Source organism: Mus caroli, chromosome 8 (genome assembly GCF_900094665.2).
Source record: "Mus caroli chromosome 8, CAROLI_EIJ_v1.1, whole genome shotgun sequence".
Taxonomy (NCBI): domain Eukaryota; kingdom Metazoa; phylum Chordata; class Mammalia; order Rodentia; family Muridae; genus Mus; species Mus caroli.
Window position 1 is genome coordinate 51848062 of NC_034577.1, and position 26119 is coordinate 51874180.

At 35.9% G+C, this 26119-nt stretch overlaps 1 pseudogene; it reads right to left on the reverse strand.

Annotated features, from left to right (window-relative positions):
* Positions 1–8621: 8621 nt before the first annotated feature.
* LOC110300832 lies at positions 8622–16167 on the reverse strand (annotated as a pseudogene).
* Between the last annotated feature and the right edge of the window lie 9952 nt (positions 16168–26119).

Below are 26119 nucleotides of genomic sequence, written 5' to 3' on the forward strand. Positions count from 1 at the left end.
TGGAAAGAGAGGCCCATTGGACTTGCAAACTTTATATGCCCCAATATAAGGGAATGCCAGGGCCAAAAGAATGGGAATGGGTGGGTAGGGAAGTGGGGGCGCTATGGGGGACTTTTGGGATAGCATTGGAAATGTAATTGAGGAAAATATGTAATAAAAATATTAAAAATTAAAAAAAATGCTTTTGATTTTTTTCTTTCTTTTTTCAGGGTTATTCTTTTATGCAGCCACATCTCTGAAGGTATTTATCATCCTTAGGTGTTCCCTAACACAATTTTGGGGGTCAATTATATATTCATATCTTTTGGAAATAGAGACATTTGATTTTTCCTTTCTAATTTGTATCAACTTGAACTTCGTTAGTCGTGTTATTGCTTCAGCTAGAATTTAATTACTATATTGACTAGCTACACAGAGACTAGTTCCTGATTTTAGTGGGATTGCTTCAAAATTTTCACTGCTTAATTTGATGTTGGCTACTAGCTTCCTGGAAATCACTTTTATTATGTTTAAGTATTTCCCTTATATTCCTGATGTTTTCAAGACATTTATCATGAAAATGTGTTGGAGTTTCTCAAATGCTTTTTGAGTATCTGATGAGATAATCATATGGTTTTATTTTCCTCTTTTTAGGTTAAGAAATTTTTCTTCTATGATTTTGTTGAAAATATTTTCTGAGCTGAAACCAGAAATCCTCTTCTTCTCTTTTCCTATTATTGTTACATTTTGACATTTCATTGTATCCTATATTTTCTGAATTTTTTGTCAGAGACATTTTCTTTGAATAATGTATAGTTCTTTTACCATATCTTCAATGGCTAAGGTTCTTCCTTTTATCTCTGTTGTTGTTGATTATTGATTCTGTGTTTCCTGTTTGTATTCCTAGCTTTTTCATTTCCAGATTTCCTTCATTTTTTTGCTTGTTTGTTTGTTTCCCTCTCCATTTTTGGGGATTAAACATTTTTAGTTTTATTCATCCCCTTCAACTGTCTCTTCTTGGCCTTCTTTAAATTATTTATTCATTTCCTCTAATTGTTTTGGGTTTTCCGAACTTTCTCAGGAGATTTATTCATTTACTTCTTATAGTCCTCAATCATCACCATAAAGTTGGTTTTATGGTCTTTCCTTATGCTTCTGCTGTGTTGGAATATTCAGAGCTTGCTGTAGTAAGATAACTAGGTTCTGGTGGTGACATGAGTTGACTGTAGTTGTGTGGGTTTCTCTCTATGTGTGTGGCTGTGTTCTTTTTTTTTTTTTTTTTTTTTTTTTTTTGGTTTTTCGAGACAGGGTTTCTCTGTGTAGCCCTGGCTGTCCTGGCACTCACTCTGTAGACCAGGCTGGCCTCGAACTCAGAAATCCGCCTGCCTCTGCCTCCCGAGTGCTGGGATTAAAGGCGTGCGCCACCACGCCCGGCTTTTGTGGCTGTGTTCTTATGCAGCCCCTCTCTCTATATATATAGATATATATAGAGAGAGAGGCAACTAAATGTTTGGGGCAACTAAATATCTAGGTACTGATTTCTGAGTACATCTTTGAGGGATAGATGTTTTTCCCCCTGCTTTTTGTTTTCTCTCTGGTCTTCTGGTATATGTGGCCTGGGATTCCCCCAGCCTGTGTGGACTCTTATAGCTTGGTAAGACCCCAATCAAGTTTGAGGCTGGAGGAAAAAAAGTAGGAGTGCCCAAGATTGGTGATAGGACAAGGAAAGAGAAGAACAACCAGACCCAGTTGAGTCTGGGACACAGTAAGTAGGAGGGTATAGAGTGGGGAATGTGTTTGCGGGATGCCAAAATAGTGAGATAGTGGGAGAGTTTGGTAGGTAAGCAGCCTACCTGGATTCTCCTTCTCTGTGACATCTCTAGTAGAGTGAGGAGTCTGTGTTCTTATTGGATGTTGGGGAAATGGAATATGGAGAACATAGACTAGGAGTGGGAATGGTAAGATAGTGAAAGATTGGGAAATTTGGAAGGGGGAACAGCACCTTACCTGGACTTCTCCCACTCTGTGAGGTCTCTAGGAGAGGGGACTCTATGGCACTGTTGTAGGCTGAGGCACAGCAAATAGAAGGGAACAGGACTAGGAATAGCGTAGGCGGATACTGTAGTTCTTAAGATTTAACACACTATCTTATATATTTATTAATTTCTCTCCCATTTCTTATACTAAAAATATACAATTGTCTTTAAAAATAACTGAAGATGCTATTTGTAGTCTCTGTGTTTCTCTTCAATTGGCCTGCAGTCAGAAATCTGGATGACTGGTCTCTTTACTGTCTATCACTGTTTCTCAGCTGTGACTTAAACTTTAGTTTGAAAACATATGAATCTCAGCCAGGTGTGGTGCCGCACACCTTTGATCCCAGCACTTGGGAGGCAGAGGCAGGCGGATTTCTGAGTTCAAGGCCAGCATGGTCTACAGAGTGAGTTTCAGAACAACCAAGGCTACACAGAGAAACCCTGCCTCGAAAAACAAAACAAAACAAAAATAAAACAAAACAAAACAAACAAACAAAAATCCCACATGAATCTCAAGCCTCACCCACATGCCATTCACCATTACTACACTGGAGTTGTTGGGAATGGTTGACATGATACTTACTGTCATTCAGCTTTCATTTGGAGTTTGATTCTGAGCTTCTCATTCTCACAGAGGACATGGTCCATGCTCATATTCAGAGATCCCTTTTTTAGATCCACCCTATGGGTACTGTGGAGATTACAAACCATTGTGCTCCAACATTATTCCCAAAGCTAAACCTGACTGTGAATGTGTAAGAAAGTGCACTGTTGACATGTTAAGGAGTATAAAATTCACACACAAAAGAACTTGATGAAATTTTGCTTCAGAATTATGAACTGAGCTTAATGAAAATCACATTATGTGTTGGCTTATATTTTTCTCTCACTGCTTGTTATGAATTTCTCCTAAAATTCATTTTAGTAAATCACTTGGTCAAATAATTTTCTTCGCTGATTCTGAAAAAAAAAAAAAACTCCTGTGCTAAACAATGATGAAATATCTAATTTAATATACTATATTTCCATCATAATTTATAATTTCTTGATTGGCAAATACACCACTATAAAACTATCTATCTATCTATCTATCTATCTATCTATCTATCTATCTATGCTTTGTTATATCTTAATATCTCCCTTAGTACAAGCATATGCATTGTACATGTACTCACCTCAATTTCTTCCATCCATGGCCCTCTTTATGGACTAAGATGCTCTTTAATCCAAGGGAGAACTGCCTATCTAAACACAACCATACTTATGTAGCTAGAGACAGCTGCATGTACATATGGACCCTGAAGAGCTCCTTAATTGTTCACTCCTACATAGAAGCATATATACAACGATTCATAGCAAAGTCAACCTTTTCCATTTGTTGCAAATAACAATTCAGGGTTTAGATAAGCAAGAAGCATTGTGAGCTGGATGCTTATGGTTTCTCACATTTCAGTTACTCAGAAATTTCAGATTGCTCGTCAACACAAGAGGCATGCTTCTTTCAAATTTGTTCTTGTTCATTCATTGTTTAAACGTTATTTTCATCTATGTAAATTATACTCTAAACATAGCAAATTTCAGAGTTATACTATACTCTAAATTTTTGAATATATTACAGTCTAAACATAGAATCTAAAATAATACAATTTTAGGGTCATAATATTTCAACAATTATTTATTATTATGTATCCTGAACCTGATTCCACTCTCCATCAGTATTCCTAATTGGAATGCATACAGAGACAAAATCAAGACAAACATTGAAACTACAATGAGGATAATCTATCAATATTTTATTAACACTACTGCTTAAGTAAATTAATGTGCAGAGTTTAATTAACTATGCCTGATTTTAATAACTATGATTTTTATTTGTGGCACAATGATAGAATGAAAGGGAATATATTGGAGAAGAGTCAAAAAGGAAAGAAGAAAAAGAGAGAGAATTGAAAGACAAATCATAGGAAGAATATAAAGGCCCATAATTTAATATTGAATCCTTTTACATTTTATTTCCATGTGGATGCATTTAATAAGATGTTAATAATATGTAGAATGACACTGACCTTAAAGTATTTATCAGAAACTATGATTATGATATCATATTTGAATGAAATATAAACATTATACTGTAAATGCTCCTATTGATGGTTTAAGTATCATAATCAGCTATATATTTTATGAAAAAGAGGATATTTTTTTCAAATAAGTCAAATTATTAAAAATAACAGATTTTATTTACTACGTCTAATAACTTGTAAATGGAACTGTATAATATAAAAATATCTAAACTCCATTGGCTGAATCATCCCCTAAAACAGGAGAGAAGTCAGGTACAAGATGGGTGTGGAACTTACTCTTCCCAGAGCGGTAAATTGGCTGCTCTCTTAACAGTGGGAGCTATATTTTTTAAACACATGCACACTTTCATTTTTGTAGCCCTTATGTCACTAATATCTAACACATTATTAGAAAATAATTCTATGAAAATTCACAGGAAACATTTAAATATTCTATATAAGCATATAAGGAATTTGACACTTTGTTTGGCCTTATAATATACCACATACTAAATCATCCACAGTTAGTAAGAAGCTTTATAACAAGTGACTAAAATTTACAAAATATTGCTGCTGTGCAATCACAATGATGGCAATTAAATACAATTTCCTCAACAAGGTCATTCTTAGAAAAATTATACTATAATATAATCATTAGTTCTTCAAGTTAGTTTGCTAAATTTTTATTTACGGAGGTATTCTTATTCCTTTCTGTGTTGATTTTTTTCTTAGTTGTGGATCTTTTAGTTTCTTTATTTTGTGTGTGTTTGTATGTAAGTGTTTTAATTATTATAATTATTATTTAATTTTTTTACAGTCCAGTTATCTCCCTCCTGGTCTGCCCTCTGACTCATCACATACCTTCTTCCCTCCCCAGGCTCCAAGAAGATGTCTCCACCCTCCTCCATCACACCAGACCTCTCCACTTCTTGGGGCCCCAATCCTCTTGAGGGTTAGGTACATCTGCCTCAGTCCAGAACAGGCAGTCCTCTGCTCTGTATGTGTAGTGGGCCTCATATTAGCTGATATATACTGCTTAGTTGGTGGCTCAGTGTCTGAGATATCTCTGAGGTCCTGGTTGAGACTGCTGGTCTTCCTATGGGGTTAGCCTCCTCCACAGCTTCTTCCAGCTTTTCCCATGATTCAGTCACAAGGGTCCTGACTTCTGTCTATTGGTTGAGTCCTGATAGTCTCTCACTTCTCAGGTCTCTGATACATTCTAGAGGGTGCATGATATTTTCCATGTCTATCAATTTATTAGTGTCTAGCTTGGAAAGTTTTGGTTCTCTTATATCACCTAGACTTATCTATCTGCTCTGATTAAGACATAACTAGAGCATTGAAATATTCATTTATCCAAAATAACAACAGATAATTATAAAACTGTCTTAAACTAGTGGATGGACAACATCTCTTTTTCTTACCAACTCAGCTTCCCAAATAAAGCTACCAGGCTTCCGAACTCATTTTTGGAAAAATATAGACACTGACCAACAGTTATATTCCTAGCTTAATTGGCTTTGTCTTCCAATCTCTATAAGTATTTCAATGTGGGGACATTAAACTCATCTACTTATACCCGATATCAGTTCTGTCCAGATCTCAGGAACTACCAAATGGCAGTCTGTACAACTATAGGTTGACTGCAATTATAGTTTGCCCAATCTACCGGAGGGAGGAAAATACACAAGATCTAATTTTTTTGACAAATATCAATTATCTCAAAATAATGCATTAGTCTGAATGAAAAATGTCTCCCATAGGTTGATGAGTCCCCCAAAGTTAGTGTTAGCACTGTTTAGGAAAGTGAACTGAGGCCTCCATGGAAGTGAGCCACTGGTGGTGGGCACTAAAGCTTTCTAAGCCAAACTCACTTTCAGCTCACTCTATACATTCTGAGCACAAACTCAATAGCTATTTAGCTTCTTTCTCCTGCTTGTTACCAAGTCATTCCAATCATGATGGCCTGTGTGCCCTGGAACTGTCAATGAAAATTACCTACTTAAGTTTGTTTTGCCAGGTATTTAATTACAGTAATGAGAAACTTCCAATTTCATTATTTTTCCTACTATAGATATTTTAAAATATAATGTTAATATCAATTAAATTTATTTCCTAGTTAAAAAGCAGATTGATGATATCATTTCCTATAGGAAGATATTATCATATAGGGTGACCCTATAAGAAGACCAGCAGTCTCAAATAACATGGACCCCTGATAAATCTCAGATACTGAGCCGAAAAACCAGGCAGGAGGCAGACTACACTAGCTGATAGGAGACCCCCCCCCCAACACATATACAGCAGTGGACTGCTGTGTCTGGACTCAGTCAGAGATGTACCTAACCTTAAAGAGACTTGATGCCCCAGGGAGTGGGGAGGTCTTGTGGAGTGGGGGTCAGGGGGTGAGGATATCCTCTTGGAGAGTGGACCAGGAGTAGGATAGAGTTTGGACTCTAAAGATTAATGATTAAAGAATATATTTTTTTTAAAGTGTATAGACAAAAAGTGTGCAAGTGAATATTTGCCAATGTGAATCACAAAATAAATATTTGGGAAACATGAAAAAATGTATTAGTAAAATCAGCATTTTTTCAAATTTTTCGTTTACAAAATTACTAAAGCATCTCAACAATAGTTTTGCAATAAATAGAAGTTGATTATTAGATTTACATAATGGTAAAAATAACGAAAATAATTAAAATAATTTAGCCAAACAAATTCAAACAACTACTTAAAAGACTTGTGTGTTCTTGTGTTCTTAACCTCAATAGTTACTGGGACATCTTTCTTTCTTTTTTATTTTTTATTTTTTTTGAGACAGGGTTTCTCTGTATAGGCCTGGCTGTCCTGGAACTCACTTTGTAGAGCAGACTGACCTCGAACTCAGAAATCGGCCTGTCTCTGCCTCCTGAGTGCTGGGATTAAAGGCGTGCGCCACCACGCCCGGCTTACTGGGACAACTTTTTTATTAAACATGATGTGTTAATATTCATGGAGAATGGGCAAATATATCAATTAAACATAATATAATGCAATAATTTCTCCTATAAAAATTTTCATTCCCATGGTCCAATGATTTTGGGTAGTATTATAAAATTGCAATATTTGTTTAGCCATGATATATAACTTTTCAATAAATGTTATTCAAATATTGGACTTTAGAAAAAATCCTTAAACTGAAAAAACAAATACTGACCAAACAAAATAGGTGGGATGTAGAGTGATAGGAATAGGAGAGGAGAGGAGAGAGAGAGAGAGAGAGAGAGAGAGAGAGAGAGAGAGAGAGACTTTTACTGCTGCAGTTCATCCTATAGCTGAATGTAGCTGCATAAGCACAATATCAGAGAGGAGGCTATTCTGAGTGATTCTTAGATAATTATTATACAGAGTGACCCCCATGTCACACCAGTACAAATAAGGAGAAGCTTGGCTAGTCTTAGCCTAGAAAGCTATAAAATATGTTGAATGGATGCCTCTCAAGTGTGCGATAAAAATGCATCTTACCGCCGCTGGCAATATTGTCCCTGACCTCAAAACATTATTGAAGAGAGACCCATTGAATGTTTTAATTTCCTCATAAACTGCTGATCATGATGGTTCAGATGCGCCAGATGGCAGCAGGCGTGATAAATGATGTTGATGCCTTAGGAGAGACAGACTGCTAAAATTATATTATATTCAGCTGCAATTTTAAAGCATGCACTATAATTAAAAGTGGTATTCCATAGCAAAATGACACACCCCTTTATTTAATAAAGGGTTCAATGGGGACTATAAAAGTGTGGTTTGTTTTGTTGAAGGTGATCTATTTTATTCTTTCTATCTCATTTCAGTAAGATCCCCAGATAGGACCTCACCTGTGACATTACTAGCAGGCCAGTCACAGATTCTCTAGCTGAGAGCAGAGGAGGGAAGACCAGTAAAACATGGATAGATAGATCTTAGACCCAGTGAAGTATAATAGAACGACTGATTATATTAAAATCACCTAATAAGATGTATTTATTCTAGGGTATGAAGACGTGGCTCAGTGACTAAGAGCACTGGATGCACTTCTAAAGGACTGGTTAGATTTCAAGTACCCACATGATGCAAGAAAGAACCTTAATAATAATAACTAATAATTATAATAATAACACAATTTAAGAAGAAATGTTCAAGAAGCTGAGCTACCTTCTCTTTGAAACAGTATTTCGAAATCTATCCATATTATTTAAAGACACATTTGTTCTGATAAAATATTCTAAAATGTAGAGTCATTCTAAAAGAATGCTTTATATTTCTGTTTCTTTTGATGAAATATAGTGGTTACAATTTCCATTCAATGTTCATTTGCTTTCCAACAAATCACTGTAATTTTTTTTTGTTTCCAAAATAACCTATTTATTTTATTAGAAAACGACAAGATGGGAAAGGGTTCCTTCCAAACAACCATGGAGGTTTGACAATTTACAAAGAAATTGTAACACTGCAAAGCATGCTTGAGGCAAGACCCTGTCCATGGTGTGGGGTCCGTCCTCTGAATGCACCTGCAAATCCAGCGTTACTTCTTGTAATTGTCCTGCTAGTCAGCCAAAATCTTGGCAGAGGACTTGGTGTCATAGAAGAGCTCGCTGATCTCTTCTACATGTTCCTTCTCAGTGCTGTCCTTCCAGTTGATTTTTGCCAGCAGGTTGGCTGGGGTCAACAGCTGCACAGAATACCTCAGAGTGGTCTTGGTGCCAATCTCCCCAAGGTGGTTCACTCCCTTCTCATTGATATTGATGCCTTCCATCTGTGATCAGATCTTAATGTTCTGCTTCATCTCCTATGGCACATACAGCATCGTCCTGATGATCATCACCCGATTCAGCAAGGTCCCATGGGATGCCTTGTGGAGAAGTGATGTCCTCAGTGCCCCTGATGACACAGTTGCCTCGGTTGCATAGATGATAGTGGGGATGATGGAGGACTCCAGGGCTTGGTACAGGTAGGCAAAGCACTCGATATCCAGCATGTGGACCTCATTAACAAAGAGCACTGTAGGGGCCAGCTCTGGTGGATGTATTTGTTAACCACCTTGCTGATCTCCCCTCATTGTTTATCTGTGATCTGTCTTTTTTGGCTTCATCTACTGGCCCATCATAGACAGAATATCTTGTTTACCCTGAGGCCATGCATTGGTCATGTCCAGGTCATGCAAGATCATATCCTGTATGATTTCCTTCTTTTTGTGCACATCTCCCTTTGGCAAGGGGATGTACTCTTCAGCTTCAAGGTCAAATTCTGTGACCTAGATGTCACACCTGCCTTGCCTCTTCACAATTCCACTGTTTGCTTCAGTATAAATCACACCTCCAGCCTCTACCCATTGTAAATTCTTAATTCTGCTCTCAACTTACTGTCTTACTTTTATTGCATATGAAGGTAGTACTTCCAGTTGGAAACCTGAGTGACTGGAGAGGACACTTGGCCCCTGTAGTCAGTGATTCAGTCATTGCCTTGAGATGAATAAAGCATTGAAGTGTTTCATACAAGTTTGCCATATTCAAAACATCATAACATGTTCTATAATATCATCAGTCATACCTTTACTATAATATAAAGAAAAATGCCAAGATTTAAAAGATTTTTTCTTTATTATTGTTATTCAACAAAATAGAACTTTTAACTTATTCCAATAAGCTACATGTTACAACTCAGCTATGGGGGTGTAATAATAATAATAATAATAATATATCTCTTGTATGTTTGAGCTTACAATCTACCTGAATATGGTGATTTTATTTTACATACATATTTAAAACTATATTTTGAGTGTAGGGGTTTGATAATGAGCCAAATTATAAGTATATATCACTAATAACTCTTCTTAAGAAAAAGAAAGGCTTCAGTTTATTGAATTTTGAAAGTCTCTATTCTTTATCAGGCATATCGTAAGGTCAGGAAGTCCTCCAACAAATGAAGGTTCCCTCTTACTGGTGCACCTGAGGGGACTTAATAGAAACCAGGTGGATATAATGCAGTCGATTCTTGTTTACAAGAGAAACTCCAGAGATAAGTGCCAGTGCTGGGCTTTAAATTCTATCAGATATTGGCAAGCCTTGGGCCACAATTCCACTAGTGGAGCAAGCAAATCAGCATAATAGATCTAAGGCTTTGTAGCCATGTTTGTGTTTAGCTTTCTCCTTTGGTAGCACGCAGAGTATCTTACAGGACTAATTAGTAAGGTTGAAAGATCTAGGTAGCCACCAGCTCAACTTCTCCATGTTCAATATGTTGTGTAAGTGTTGTCTTAGGTAATTGGGCCTTACCATCAGTTTGTAAAGATCAACCAATAGCTTGGCTTAGGTTAGGCTGTTTGGGGGTTATCACAGGGCCACTTTGGCAAACAACTCAGCTACTTAACCAATTTTCAGAACTGGAGTCTTCATTTGGCAATGTTAGGTGCCCAGCTGTAGCTCCATCTCATTTCTAATTAGATCATCTTCATTTATGTATATATCTATATATATATCTATATATATATATATACATTATATATATATAATGTATATATATATATATATTTTCGAAAGGTTTTGTTGTATTAGTTTTCCCAAACAATTGCTTAAGTCTCTCAAATGGCCCTTAGTTTTAGTTGTCCTTCTCATATTACCTTCCTCATGCCTTTTTCTTTACACTCCCTGTTTGATTCTAACAATCTAGCACCCAATTCGTCAATCCATTCATAGAAATCTATCATTTTTCCTTCCTAGAAAGATTCATTCCTACCCCAGCCACTTACTCTATATCTATCCTCTGGGGTTATGTGGATTGCTTACTGATGATTTAACAGCTAACTTCTGCATATAAGTGAATATATACCATATTTGTCTTTGTATGTTCTGGTTACTTCATTCGGGATAGTTAATTTTTTTCTAGATTCATTAGTTTTCTTGTAGATTTCACCTTTTTTTAACAGCTATGCAATATTCAATGCATAAAAGCACCACAGGTTTGTTTTGCTTTGCTTTGTTTTTTAAATTTCTTCATCTATTGACATCTAGGTTGTTTCTCCTTTCTAGCTATTTTGAATAGAGCAGCAATGAGCATGGTCGAATAAAAGTCTCTATAGTAGAAAGAAGCACCCTTTGGGTACAGCCTTTGCACAAGAATGGTGAAGCTAGATATTACAGTAGATCTATTCCCACATTCCTCATGAACTACCAGACTGATTTTCATAGTGCATGTTTAAGTTTACACTCCCACAGCAATGGATGAGTGTGCCACTTACACTGGATCCTTAACAACATGAGTGGTCACTTGTTTTATTTATCTAGTGGTGAGAGATTTTTACCTCAAAGTAATTTTGATTTCCATTTCCCCTAGGAGTAAGAATGTTGAACATTTCTTTACATGCTTCTTAGACATTTATATTTTCTCTTGTGACAATAATCTATTTATACCTGTACCACATTTTTACATATGGTTAATTGTAATCCTCATGTCTATGTTTTTTAGTTGTTTATATATTTTTATATATTAGCCTTCTATCACATGCCGAGTTGGTTAAAAAAATCTTTTCTCATTCGGTAAGCTATGACTTTATTCAAATCATGCTGTATTTATACAGAAGATTTTTAGTTTATTTATTTATTTATTTATTATTAATTCTTAGTGCCACTGCAATCAGTGTCATTTTCAGAAAGTCCTTTCTGTGCCAATAAGGTCAAGACAATTCCCCACTTTTTCTTCTATCAGGTGCATGTGATTTTGTATTCTCTTCAATGTATATGCCCTTATGTTGAACTCTTTGATTCATTTGAAGCTGTGGGGAAAAAAAAACCACTATACTGCTAAAGGAAATTAACAACCAAATTATATTCTATGGTAAGGCTCATTACATTTTACTACACCACTACACCTCTCTTGTCAGAGAGGCTTCTTTGCCATACATGGGGAACCACAACTGGACAACATGCATATAGTAAGAGACACTGGGACACTCTGTCCTGAATGGGATGTCTCCATAAATTCTCTCCATTCACAGATCAGGGAACCCTGAGAAAGGTGAGGTAGAATGATTGTAAGACCAGAGGGGAATGAGAACACTGTGGAAACAGCAGAACCCCAGAAGTTATGCATTCACAGATACTGTAACAACATGCACTGAGCCTGCAGAGATCAGAACCTGATGTGGTACATGAGATGAGACTGGAAATAGTTATAGACCCTCCACCCTTAACCCAATTGATAAGCACTTGCACATAAAAAAGTTAGTTTTCTTCAATTAAGTCTTACTAGGGACACAAATTGCTCTTAAGTCCAGATCCTATGCCCAGCAGTAGTAGATGGCTATTACAAAGTGTTTTGTTGTTCTTGTTATTGTTGTTTTGGGATGGCTTTGTTTGTTTGTCTGGGGTGTATGTGTATCTTTGTATCTCATAATGCTTTGTCTGGGCATGTTTCTCTGTTCTTATCCATATATATAATTCCCTCAAAATTTGTATTTGTATTTATTTCTAAGCAGTATCATTAGCTCTTTATTGTGAGAGATGTGGAAGTCGGCCTTTGAAGGAAAAAGTGAGATGAAGAGAGATGCTCCATAGGCTCCTGCTACTCTGTGAAGGATCCTGATCTGTCCCATATTACATACAAGATGGTTCCTGGAACACTGTTGAGACAGCCTAAGTCACCAAGGCAAAGGAGGTGGCTGCTTTGCCTGTTTTCACAGAAGTCCTCACAGGTGACTCCTGACTCCACAGGCCAGGATTTCATTGGAGCAGGGAGACAATGTGTCAAGATAGGATAGACCAACAAATAGCTTGAGATTGGTTCAATCATTCTATGTACACTTAAGGGATAGGGAGTAAACTCACTCATATATGCACCCTGATGCTGGTCTCAGGATCCAGATTTCCTGGGACTTGTTAAGTTACTCTGTTGCCTCTCAACCAGCCATCACCAGTCCTGTTTCAACACCTTATGTTAAAGTTAACTGTTCTTGGAAACTGAGTATGCTGCTTGGAGTCAAAATCATTGTTTTCCTCTTCTATATGTTTAATAAAATAAAAATGTAATATATTGTATCTCTATTCATTAATATAATATAAATGCACAGTTATTACTAGATTTAATGAGAACCTAACATACTAGAAAGTGAATATTGCAAGCTTTTATATCACTTGTAACAAAGGAAATATTTATAATTATTCATGCTTTTAATAATCTTTAAAACTTTTCGGCCGGGCGTGGTGGCGCACGCCTTTAATCCCAGCACTCGGGAGGCAGAGGCAGGCGGATTTCTGAGTTCGAGGCCAGCCTGGTCTACAAAGTGAGTGCCAGGACAGCCAGGGCTACACANAAAAACCCTGTCTCAAAAAACCAAAAAAAAAAAAAAATTTTTTTTTCATTGCTTGAACTATAAACTTCCTGAAGTTGTATCACCCAAAACATGTATGGTACCCAAAAAACAACACATTTGTAATAATGGCTAGTTTAATGTGCGGTGAATTTATATTTTTTCAATTTAGACACTCTCTGGAGGATTTTAGTACTAGAAGAATTGCTTATATCCTGTTTCATCTCCATTCCTGGCACCTTGGTGAGGCTCAGCTGTTTTTCTGAGACCTCATTCAGTATCTGACTTAGTGACGAGAATCTTCTTGCCAATTTTTAATCTAAAGACAATAGCATTCTTTGCTATGATTATTTTGGCCATTTTATTTTCAGAATGTAATCTAGCTCTTAAGAATTAAAGCATTATTATTATGTTGAGAAAAAAAGGCAGAAAATTACACCTATTTTCATTGAGTTGTATTTAATTTATTCTCATTTCTTTGGTATTCTTCAAAAAAATTCTAACTTTTCTTCAATAGTTTTACAACAGTATAGGTTTATATTTAGTAATATTAGAGAAAGTGGAGAAATTAATATATTTCATAATTTAAAGAAGATAAGGCAAACACAGAATGTAAAATGAGGTTGAAAGAAAGAAAGAAAGAAAGAAAGAAAGAAAGAAAGAAAGAAAGAAAGAGAGAAAGAAAGAAAGAGAGAGAGAGAAAGAAAATTGTCCTATCATTTGTGGTCCTTTCTCATTAGTTATCCAGGTTCTTATAAAGCTACCTGTTTTCAAAATTAAAGTATTGTTGCCATGGTGACATGCATTTTATAAATCATGTACAAGAGCTGTCTTTATTTCCACTGTGCATGGAAATCATAAAGAAGATTATTAAAGTGAAGTCACAGACTCTGAAGTACAGTCTGGAAAAATGAGACATTAAACATGAAAAGCAATATTTCAAAAGAACCCATGAAGATCTCTTTAAGTCTATCTAGTAGCCTTGGGGTCATTCAGTGAAACTTTGCATAGTTTTTCGAGATTCTCTTGAAAGATAATATGTTTATGACTGATGATGAATTGTTCATTGATATTTGAAAGCACTATCAGTTTATCAATGTGACTTGAGGTTATTTTCTTTCACTGGGGATGAATGGGCTGGAATATCTGTGTATGTATTTCAAAAACAATATATCCTGTAAGGAATGCAGGCACTTTATACATTTTTTCTCTTAATCTCTACATTTTTTGTACACACATGTATGCTATTCATATTTCATTTTTTAAGTTGGATATTTTATTTATTTGCATTTCAAATGTTATCCCCTTTCCTGGTTTCCCCTATGCAAGCCCACTATCATATTTCTTTAATAGGTAAAACAAATATCTTTACTTTGTTTATAGTCAATTTTTTTCTGACTCACCCAAGTTAAACACAAACCATGCAGAAGATTGATGTAATATACCATCATTTCACAGTGATTTTCTTCCATATGCTTATGTACCTCTAGTCTATTTTGGTTTGTTTTTTACTGTGCTCATAAGGGTGCCACGTTTCAGTTGACAGATATTAGGTTCTGTTGGGAAAGTCTGAACAGCTTCAGAGAGAAGACCCTGCAAAATCAATAGCAAGATTTTCTTCCACTGAGAACTATCATCAGAGACCCTGGTCCAATTAATTACTGTAACTGGTGACAAAGGCTCTCTTTCTGTAACTATTTTAATTAGAGTCTTTTGCTATGGATCTACTTTCAGCCCTGTATTCTGTAGAATATAGGCCCCAAATACATTGATAGAAACCAGTATAACTGACCAAATTATAGATATGATACCACAGAAATTTAAACCAAGATAATTATTTTAAAAACCTACCACTGTTGCTTTTTCATAATATTAATTTTGTAATGTTAGATGTAAAAGTACCTTTATCTAGGGAGCCCCATCATGTTGTGGGTAGCATGTAGTTTAACAATGCCAAATTCAAAAGTAACAACCCCAGATTATCAGCCACCTCCATAGTTGAAATATATTGTAGTCATTAGGAATTATGACTAATTTACTAGGCCAGTTATTTACTCACAAAGAGGAAAGACAACATCACTAGCTTTAACTGTGTCAATTCTCAATGATTAGTCTTATTTCTCCGTGGACTAAAAGGTAGGTAACCTGCAGCTAACTACCAACATGTTCTTGGACTGGTTTTAGAATAATGAGATTTGTTAGGTACAATATGATGCACTTTTTTCACATAGAAAAAGAAGCACACATTCGATAATGAAAATACTTTACAAGGAAATAAGTCCTTTGAAGATGATAAGCATTATTCCTTTCTTCATAAAGAAGTGACATGTAATAGACTAGAGATTCTGTAACCTAACAAACTAGAGTAACCTAAGGGCTGTATTCTCATTGGACTTCATAAACCTAATAATGCTGAAGATGCTTTCGTCCAATAATTGATAGCCACATAGGACAATTATCTAATTCTTGTTTATATTGTCAATTTGAGGTCACTAATTTTTTTCTTTTTTCTTTCTTTTTTTCTGTTTTTGTTTTGTTTTGTTTTGTTTTGTTTTGTTTTTCGAGACAGGGTTTCTCTATGTAGCTCTGGCTGTCCTGGAACTCACTTTGTAGACCAGGCTGGCCTTGAACTCAGAAATCTGCCTGCCTCTGCCTCCTGAGTGCTGGGATTAAATGCGTGTGCCACAATGCCCAGTTGAGGTCACTACTTTTCTTACTTGGCAAAAATCATTTTGTCTTGATTGTGCAGAATAAGACTCATGGTCATGTCTTGAACAGATAGATATATGGTATGTCTGAGGATCTTAGATGACAAGTTATGAGACTTAGATACTAGGTACTAGTGAAACAACATTTATGTTCCTATACCCCAGACTTTTTCCAATAATGACTGAATCTGATATAAGAAGGTAATGCTCTGAAAGCAACATTGCCTATGGGGTTGAACTCTGATAACAACAAAAAAATTCATTTCAAGGCAGAAACATAAAAGAATATCTGTATACTGGCATTTGAATTTTGCAAGGATACTTGGGTGTTTCTCTCGACCTTCAGGCCACCCAAATTTATTAATTTTGAACAATTGTGACATTGTCAAAGTTTCCTTTGCTGGAATGCAGGGTAGGGTGTCTACATGACTTTCATTAGCTAAATAGGCATGGTACCTGGTAAGTTGTAATTTCTGGTGTCATTTTGCTTATTATGATCTAAGTTTCCTAATTCTGAGGCAAGTACTAATAAGGTCTCCATAGGTAGTAAATGTAATAGACCTATAATTAAAATTTGTCTATACCTATTGTAGTTTTAACAGGGATATACAGAGAAAGATTAAGTATTATAATGGCCAAATCTGAATAACTAAAAATGAACAAGAGGGATATTTCTATGATTTACAAAACCAAACTGACCAGAAAAAAGAGGGGTATGATCTAGATAAGTGGAACTAGCTTAGCTATTCTCCCATCATAGCTCTTAGGGAATCCATTTTAAGGAATTATTACACTTTCATTTGTTCTTGTAATTAAGCTCATACTAAAAGATAATTAGGAATAGCTGCTTTAAAAAAAAATAAAAAAAGAATGCCTTCATCTCTTTCTGGAATGATCCCACAGGCCAGGAGTCAACTAAAATCAACTTCAGCTAAATTTTTATAGACATAGGAACAAAGAAAGCTTAATTTTATTAATAGTAAGTGAGATCCTGCAAGATTGCAGTTTAGTAATGTCAACAAGGTAACCTACAGAAGAGATCAATAGCCAACACATCCTGAAGTCAGAGAAGGGGAACTGTTGTTGTTACAATTTTCTCTGAGATTCCTTCTATACTACAGAAAACTTCATTAAGACAGAAAGTAGACAACACAAGTAACTTTCTGGAAGTCTTTGAAACTGGCCACTTTCACTATGTCCCTACCTTCCTAAGAATATATAAACAGAAGAGACTACTGGGGGTCACTCTCAGATCAGTCCAACTACAAAGAAGACTCTCATACATGCCCAGCTTCCTGGAAGAAACAGAGAACACTAAAAGAGTCAAGCAGTCTGCTAGAAGTAAAGGTCAACAGAGCTGCCTGGAAGGCACTCAGAGCAACTGAGTTACCTGCAAAGACACCCATCACCTGAAGGTTGTTTAATGAGTCCCAGTCTACCCTTTTGGAACGGCCATATATCCTGAGGTGGGTTTTGGCTATAGAGTTGTCTTGCTTTATTTCTATTTCTGAAAGTAACTTGTCATTCTGATATCTTTCAGCAAATCCAATAATATTCATTGATTTGCCATTGGACTTTGATGGAATTTGAAATTTGTAGCATCATAGTATGAGTTGTGTGTGTGTGTGTGTTTGTGTGTTTAGTGTCTCCTCAGGAAATATCTTGTCACACAATAACAGGGAGAATCAAGATTTCAACCAGCACTATCTGATGGGTAGGGGAAAATAAAATACAGTATAATTAATTTTTCATTGGCTTAATCCATGATGATTCACAAAAACTAACTAATTTCACAACCATTTCATCAAACTTTGTCTACTTTCTTCTAGAAAATTCCTAGACAAGGAAGATCAATGGCTTTTTTTCTTTCTTGGAAATATTTTTCCCTCTTAAGAGTCTTTTCTTATTTTCTCTTTTTTTTGTTTTTTTGTTTTTTTGTTTTTTTGTTTGTTTACTTTTTACTGACCCCTTAATCAATCCTGATTTTGCCTTGTTGACACTTATAAGTATTTTAGATTTCAGTATTCACTAGACTGAGACAAAAAACATCTGTGATATCGAGCATAGGTCAGTGACCACAAAACTCTAATACACCATGTCTTTCAGTAATACACAAATAGAATAAAAAAGGTTTGACATTCTTAGAGTTATTTGTTTTATCAAACAGGGGAAGAACAGTTGTTTGTTTGTTTGTTTTTCTTTTTTATTAGATATTTTCTTTATTTGCATTTCAAATGTTATTTCCTTTCCTAGTTTCCCCTCTGAAAATCCCCTATCCCCTGCCCCTTCCTCCTGCTCCCCAACCCACCCACTCTCATTCCTGGTCCTGACATTCCTCTATACTGGGGCATACAACATTCACAGGATCAAGAGACTCTCCTCCAATTGATGACCAACTAGGCCACCCTCTGCTACAAATATGGCTAGAGCCACAAATTCCACCATGTGTTTTCTTTGATTGGTGGTATAGTTCCAAAAAGCTCTGAGGGTACTGGTTAGTTCATATCAATGTTCCTTCTATGGGGCTTCAGTCCCCTTCAGATCCCTGGGTATTTCTCTGGCTCCTTCACTGGGAACCTTGTGCTCAGTCCAGTGTATGACTGTGAGCATCCACTTCTGTATTTGACAGGCACTGGAAGAAACTCGCAGGAAACAGCTATATCAGGCTCCTGTCAGCAGGCTATTGTTGGCATCTGCTTAGTGTCTGGTTTTGGTGGTTGTTTATGGGGTGGATCCCCATGTGGGGCAGTCTCTGTATGGTCATTACTTCAGGCTCTGCTCTGAACATTGTCTCTGTAACTCCATACATGTGTATTGATCCATTATTATCTCCTTATACAAAGCTTAAGACTAAGTGGGTCAAGGAACTCCACAAAAAACCAGAGACTCTGAAACTTATAGAGGAGAAAGTGGGGAAAGTCTCAAAGATATGGGCACAGTGGAAAAATTCCTGAACAGAACAGCAATGGCTTGTGCTGTAAGATTGAGAATCGACAAATGGGACCTCATAAAATTGCAAAGTTTCTGTAAGGCAAAAGACTGTCAATAAGACAAAAAGGCCACCAAAAGATAGGAAAAGGATTTTTACCAATCCTAAATCTGATAGGGGACTAATATCCAATATATACAAAGAACTCAAGAAGCTGGACTCCAGAAAATCAAATAACTCTATTAAAAAATAGGGTACAGAGCTAAACAAAGAATTCTCAACTGAGGAGTATAGAATGGCTGAGAAGCACCTGAAAAAATGTTCAGCATCCTTAATCATCAGGGAAATGCAAATCAAAACATCTGTGAGATTCCACCTCACACNAGTCAGAATGGCTAAGATCAAAAATTCAGGAGACAGCAGATGCTGATGAGGATGTGGAGAAAGAGGAACACTCCTCCATTGCTGGTGGTATTGCAAGATTGTACAACCACTCTGGAAGTCAGTCTGGAGGTTCCTCAGAAAACTGGACATAGTATTACCATAAGATCTAGCAATATTTCTCCTGGGCATATACTCAAAGACGTTCCAACTTGTAATAAGGACACATGCTCCACCATGTTCATAGCAGCCTTATTTATAATAGTCAGAAGCTGGATAGGACCCAGATGTCCCTCAACAGAAGAATGGATACAGAAAATGTGGTACATTTACACAATGGAGTACTACTCAGCTATTACAAACAATGAATTTATGAAATTCTTAGGCAAATGCATGTATCTGGAGGATATCATTCTAAGTGCGGTAACCCAATCACAAAACACCACACATGATATGCACTCACTGATAAGTGGATATTAGCCCAGAAATTTAGAATATCCAAGATACAATTTGCAAAACATATTAAATTCAAGAAAAAGGAAGACCAAAGTGTGCATACTTCATTCCTACTTAGAATGTGGAACAAAATACCCAGGCATGGAGTTACAAGGACAATTGTTTTAATTCTTGCAAGACTCTTTTATATATGTAGTGCACTGTAATGGTGGTCCTACATTTGGGATGCATTGATGTCTTTGGGAGACAGCTAGAATCTATTGTTAGAAACATATGTGCCCAAGTTCTTTTAATAGTACTCTATCCAATTAAGGTGACACAGTTAGATCCATGTCTTTGATGTTTACTGCAACTTTAGCCTACCTCTCTATCCTTTATAATGTCTTCATGATTTGTCTCATTCTTGAGATATTGTGAGTATCTACATTTCATTCTGGGGATAAACAGGAGGCACTTGTGATCATTTGTTAAGGGAGTACTATGTGACTTTATGAAATCTTCAGAATTTACTTCTTTACTTATTTTTTCTTTTTTAGTTTGTCATGGATGTCATTATGGGTAACAGGAAAACTTGAGTGAGTTATAAGCAGCTATGAAATCCCCGTTATTTATATCAGGAACTCTCTATATTTCCAATTATTGATTTGTCTACTTTCAGAGTGTATTATTAATACATTTACCATGACTCTTAGTCTATAAATATGAAGCAAATAGTTGTTGATGTAAACTGAACATATTTTATGAGTACTTCCAAATATGTCCATCTCTAAGCTGTCTCAGGATTCATCACAACTGTGGATTATGATAAATACGTATCTATATATAAATAGTTCAGTAGTGGAGATGAACAGTATACATACAAAATATGAATTTCATATAAAAAGTTATAATCAAGATAATATACTTAACAGAAGTATTCCAACTTCAAACTATGGAAAAAACGCACTGAGACAAAGAGTTTAAGGTTTAACAGTTTAAAAATATTGCCAGAAGTCTGTTGACACATAGCATTTCACAGGTTTTCTGGAAACTAAGTTTTGTTTTCAGGTAATTCTTTCAGGTCTTTTTGTTTGGTTTGGTTTGGTTTGGTTTTTGTTCATTATGTTTGTTTTTGTTTTTGTTTATGTTCTTGTTTGAGTGTATGTGAGAGAGACAGAAAGCCAGATTTGTAGACTTTTTGTGGCAATTTAATAACAGAAACGATAGAGGCAGGACTGTCAGTTTTAGTCTAACCCAAAATTCATGTGAAATATCCTCCTTTTCTGCAGTGGTAGTGAATGCAAACTTGATATATAAATGTGGAAATTAAGCATAGCAAAGTAGAGGAAACCAAGTTCTCTAAGAAACATTCCTTGAATATGTCAGCACTTTACTATCTGTTTATTAGCAAAAAATAGCTATCCTGAATTGCTTCTTCACTAAGTGTTTTATCTGCTAAGAATGCTACAAAAGTCTATTTAGTTTCTTTCAAATCTTAACTTTGCCAGCTTGAAAGCAATATATAGAGGGAATAAGAATGACTGAGTTAATTACATAAACTTAAGTACCCCCCAAAAGCCACATTTTAGCCCAAATTCCTGGTTAGAAATTGAAAATTGTAAAGTTAGAATTTTGTATATATCTATATCTATATCTATATCTATATCTATATCTATATCTATATCTATATCTATATCTATATCTATATCTATATCTATATCTATATCTATCTATATCTATATACATATATGCAAATTATCATGAACTAGTTTCAGTCTTAACATCACCCATTTTCTATGCTTGTATCTGTCCTGGCATCCTTGTGACTAGTAGTATAACCTCATGGAATGAATTAGCTTAGCAGATCACTTGTTTCTACAAAGACAAACATGAAAACTATCAATAGAAAACATAAGGTTGACATCACAAATTTTCTATTTATCTTCCTCCCCAGCATTTTTATAAATTCATTTAGTAAATGTCTGTATTTATTATCTTATATTACTTTAATAAACTTTCATGAAAACAAGAACATGGTAAAATATATTATTTCAGACAACTAAATCCATGTTTCTGGGCTATTATAATGAATATTTAACTAAAAAATAAACTATTGCATTTTCCTTATATGGAGGGCTCTGAATTTTATATCAATTATGCCACAATTACATATCAGTGAAGAATATCTGTGTATTGCTTTTGTTTGATTTACATGTTTGCACTTAGACACACCCATATGTAATGTGTATAATTTTGCCACTATTTCCAAATGTATCATATATAGTACAGAATAAAAAAGATTTTATCTTATATCTTGGGTATTCTAAGTTTCTGGGCTAATATCCACTTATCAGTGAGTACATATTGTGCGAGATCCTTTGTGATTGGGTTACCTCACTCAGGATGATGCCCTCCAGGTCCATCCATTTGCCTAGGAATTTCATAAATTCATTCTTTTTAATAGCTGAGTAGTACTCCATTGTGTAAATGTACCACATTTTCTGTATCCATTCCTCTGTTGAGGGGCATCTGGGTTCTTTCCAGCTTCTGGCTATTATAAATAAGGCTGCTATGAACATAGTGGAACATGTGTCCTTCTTACCGGTTGGGACATCTTCTGGATATATGCCCAGGGAGGTATTGCGGGATCCTCCAGTAGTACTATGTCCAATTTTCTGAGGAACCACCAGACTGATTTCCAGAGTGGTTGTACAAGCTTGCAATCNCACCAACAATGGAGGAGTGTTTCTTTTTCTCCACATCCTTGCCAGCATCTGTGGTCACCTGAATTTTTTATCTTAGCCATTCTGATTGGTATGAGGTGGAATCTCAGGGTTGTTTTGATTTGCATTTCCCTGATGATTAAGGATGTTTTACATTTTTCCAGGTGCTTCTCTGCCATTCGGTATTCCCCAAGTGAGAATTCTTTCTTCAGCTCTGATCGCCATTTTTTAATGGGGTTGTTTGATTTTCTTGAGTTCACCTTCTTGAGTTCTATATATATATTGGATATTAGTCCCCTATCTGATTTAGGATAGGTAAAGATCCTTTCCCAATCTGTTGGTGGTCTTTTTGTCATATTGAAAGTATCTTTTGCCTTACAGAAGCTTTCCAGTTTCATGAAGTCCCAAGCCTGAAACTCAAGAAGAATGAAGACCAAAGTGTGGACACTTTGCCCCTTCTTAGAATTGGGAACAATACACCCATGGAAGGACTTACAGAGACAAAATTTGGAGCTGTGATGAAAGGATGGACCATNTAGATACTGCCGTATCCAGGGATTCATCCCATAATCAGCTTCCAAACGCTGACACCATTGCCTACACTAATAAGATTTTGCTGAAAGGACCCANATATAGCTGTCTCTTGTGAGACTAGGCCGGGGCCTAGCAAACACAGAAGTGAATGCTCACAGTCAGCTATTGGATGGATCACAGGGCCCCCAATGGAGGAGCTAGAGAAAGGACCCAAGGAGCTAAAGGGATCTGCAACCCTATAGGTATAACAATATTATGAACTAACCAGTACCCCGGAGCTCTTGACTCTAGCTGTATATATATCAAAAGATGGCCTATTTGGCCATCACTGGAAAGAGAGGCCCATTGGACTTGCAAACTGTATATACCCAAGTACAGGGGAACGCCAGGGTAAAAAATGGGTGTGGGTGGGTAGGGGAGTGGGGGGGGAGGGTATGGGGGACTTTTGGGATAGCATTGGAAATGTAAATGAGGAAAATACCTAATAAAATATTTTTTAAAATGTTTTTAATTATGGGTGTCATGGTTAAAATCAGTATGTCTCCAATTTTGTCATCTTTCCTTTAACTCAAGTCCTCTGCAGTGTAGATATTTTGTACTCAGCTAATGATGCAGTGTGCATGCTTTGATTTCAGCTTTAGCTCAGTATCCTGCATTAAATAATGGATGCTAGTTCATGGAGAAAGGTACCAGAGTAATAAGGATGTTTGTGCATGTTGTCCATTACTGGCTTTCCTTGTTTCAATTATTATGCATGAATCATCAGACAAATAGAGACAGAGCAAGCATGCCTTTTAGTATATTTCAGATGGTAGAGCACTAACACAGCATTGGCAATGCAATGGGTTTGATATCAAATATGACATTAACTGGGTTTGTTGGCCCATACTTTAAGTTCTTGTGCTCTTATAGTAAAAGCAGAAAGATCTACATTCAGCTGCATCCTCAGTTGCCTGGCAGCTTAAGGCTAGTATAGATTTCCTGAGGCATGACCCTGTTCAAAACCAAAAAAAATAATGACATGGAAATCAGAGCAATAAAAAATCTACACAGTACCTGGCCTGACAAAGCAAAGCATAAACTTGTTGAATATTAATAAAGTGCGCAATGAAGTGATTAAACTAATAAAACATATCCTTATGTAAATTTATTACATAAGACTTGTTACTATTTATGGTACATTTTAATATGTTTTTACAATTGAATCCATTGTCTGGTAAATCTGTGCTGTATTTTGTAAATAGGAGAGATACTTTAGAAAATGGCCAGGAAAGGATAATTTCAGAAAAGTTGACCATAATTTCTTTGTATTTTTCCATTTTCCTTTTCTGAAAATGAATATTGGAAGTCGAAGATTGAGAGAGGGAAACGAAGGTATCTGTCCAGATGGACACCTCCTGGCCTTCATTACTGTGTGTGGGATGTGCTTGGGCTAAGAATGCAGACATTTCAAAGCCAGCATTTTAAGGCAAGTTTAGAAAGTTGGGTTGTAATTTTGAGAGTTATTTGCAGACTAGAAAGATTGTTTTGAATATCACTTGACTTGATTAAGGTCTTGAAGAGTAAAAAATTTGAGAAGTAGAAATCTCAAAATATGAAAGAAGGCCCAGTGATATTTTGCTGGTGAAAGAATTAGAAAAAAAAAGAGTGAATAATTTCTTTTTGAACTCTCACTACACAAGTGTTAGCAAGCATAAAATTGAGAAGCCAGTGCAGTGGATAAAAGAAGAAAGAATATAAAACAATAACAACAAAAGAAGAAATTATTATCATTACTAGGAACATTCTTTAGAATTAAAACACAGAAACAAGAAAGGAAAATTGTAAAAATATGAATAGCAGAGTAAAAAATTCACAAAACAGTCTGGAGATATATAGCTAAGTAAATTTTAAGCACCTGTTAAAATAAGCAAAATCAACATTTATTATAATTTATATAAAATTCATAGAGTGCTGATCAAATGTGGTCTACCTGGCCTCATTCACCTATTGTATCTTAACAGCCACTACCATCACATTTGAGAAGAGAGACAACTGATGCAGGGAAATGTTGCAAAGCTGACTTCTGACCATAACAGACATAGTAGAACATACATTTCAACATATATGAAATGATAACCCACAAAATTTAAAATAATGAATGTCCCAGAGAAGAACTATTTCCCATGAATTAATACAGCTTCATGAAGTTTTAAAATGTGTTGTCATACAAAAGCTTTAAACATATTGCATTTAACCTTGTAGTTACTGTATTCTTAAGTTCAGGGACTGAAGAGAGTTTCGTGTAGTTGATTTTGGGAAACAGCAAGCATAGGAATTGACTACTTTGTTGTTTGGGTTTCATTTTTGTTTTACTTTCTTTGAATTTTTGTTTCTATTTTTTGGGAAAGTCATATAGGAGTACTTCCCTCCAAAGCATCTCATGTTATTACCTGCAGTTTCTGACATCATCTTCCTTAATTATTATCAGAGGAGGGAAGGGGAGGAGGGGAGGGAAGGGGAGGGGAGGAGAAGAGAGAGAACCTCTGAGTCAATTTAATGCTGCTCGTGTGTGTGTGTGTGTGTGTGTGTGTGTGTGTGTGTGTGTGTATGCATGCGTGTATATATGCATGTGTCTGTGTGTTTCTGTGTGCACGCGAGCGAGCATGTGTGCTTAGGTGCTACCATTTGTGCTTGAGACTTATCAGTAAGAAGTTATTGAAAAGACTGATTATCCATTTCAGAAGCCATTGATTTATTTTAGCTCATCATCTTGGTATAGGGATTTGTGAGATTTTATTTTTGTGTAGGCAGAGTTTTGAGATTTCATAGGTACAGCTTCCCTGTTATATTGAAAACAGTGTCACACCGTAGACCCACTGATTCTTGTAGTCATTCTGTCCTCTCTTTTACCAAGGTCCCTCAACCTTATATACAGGGGTCATACTGTAAAAAAATAAATTGGGCCTGGGCAACCCATGAACAGATCTTTTCTATCCTCAAGCTCACACATAAATGCACATTTCTCTC